The sequence below is a fragment of the Vombatus ursinus genome, unplaced genomic scaffold (assembly GCF_900497805.2).
Source record: "Vombatus ursinus unplaced genomic scaffold, bare-nosed wombat genome assembly UNPS02015255.1, whole genome shotgun sequence".
In the NCBI taxonomy this organism is placed as follows: Eukaryota; Metazoa; Chordata; class Mammalia; order Diprotodontia; family Vombatidae; genus Vombatus; species Vombatus ursinus.
In genome coordinates this window covers 39,914,841-39,916,138 of record NW_020955033.1, presented here as the reverse complement: position 1 = coordinate 39,916,138, position 1,298 = coordinate 39,914,841, and positions in this window count along the sequence as shown.

Genomic DNA, 1,298 nt, shown 5'->3' with positions numbered 1-1,298 from the left:
TTTCAATGATACATCAGCAGCATCATACCTTAGTGTGAATCACTTCCCTCTGGGACAGGATAGAGGAACNCTAATACATCAGCAGCATCATACCTTAGTGTGAATCACTTCCCTCTGGGACAGGATAGAGGAACAACATGAAAATAAGGAAATTTGTACGTCCAAAAGAAGAGACTAGAAAGAGAACATCGGGTCAGATGAGAAGCTTGGCTGATCATAAAGTTGCTTGCTGATGGCCCTCCTTGTCAGTTTCTTTTGCCAAAGATGAAAAATAAGAAGCTCCCTCCATTACACTCCAAGTGTATAAAATACTTGGGGCAGGTAGGTGGTGCAGTGGATACAGCTCCAGGCCTGGAGTCAGGAAGATCTGAGTTCAAATCCAGCCTCAGACAATTACTGGCTGTGTGACCCTAGGCAAGTCACTTAAACCCTGTTTGCCTCAGTTTCCTCATCTGTAAAATGAGCTGCAGAAGGAAATGGCAAACCACTCCAGTATCTTTGCCAAGAAAACCCCAAATGGGGTCAGGAAGAGTCAGACAAGACTGAAATGACTCAACAACAACAACAACATAAAAGATCTTTAAATGAAAGATGCCTTGTGAGGAAAAACAAAGCAGGAAAAAGCATGAAGTGTTAAGTAGCATCATGGAGGATTAAAAAGGACAGAATGGTACTTTTCATCATTCTGAATCTTCTTTAGAATCAACTTTTGTGCACCGGCCCTGAAGTCAGCAAGACCTGAGTTCAAATCCAGCCTCAGACCAAATACTTGACACTTACTAGCTGTGTGACCCTGGGCAAGTCACTTAACCCCAACTGCCTAAAAAAAAAAAATCAACTTTTGTTTAGAGCCATTTTTTACAGGTATTTGGAGGGGTTTGCGAGAGAGCTCAAGCAAATCAATGCTTTTACCCCACCATCTTGGCTCCGCCTCTAGAACCCANCTTTTGTTTAGAGCCATTTTTTACAGGTATTTGGAGGGGTTTGTGAGAGAGCTCAAGCAAATCAATGCTTTTACCCCACCATCTTGGCTCCGCCTCTAGAACCCACTTTTATATAATGTTTACTGTTACAAAATTCTTACCTTATTTGGTCCTTACCACAACACTGTGAAATCAGTAGCATAAGCATGAGAAGGGACTGGTCCACAAGAACCAAAAAAAACAAATAAAAAAAACCAACCTCTAAACATTTTTGGTCTTTCTAGTTAGATTATGCTTTGAACATCTTTCACTTGAGATATGTCAAGATGTTAAAAAGATCTGTTTTCCCATCTGTAAAATGAGAGGATTGGTCTA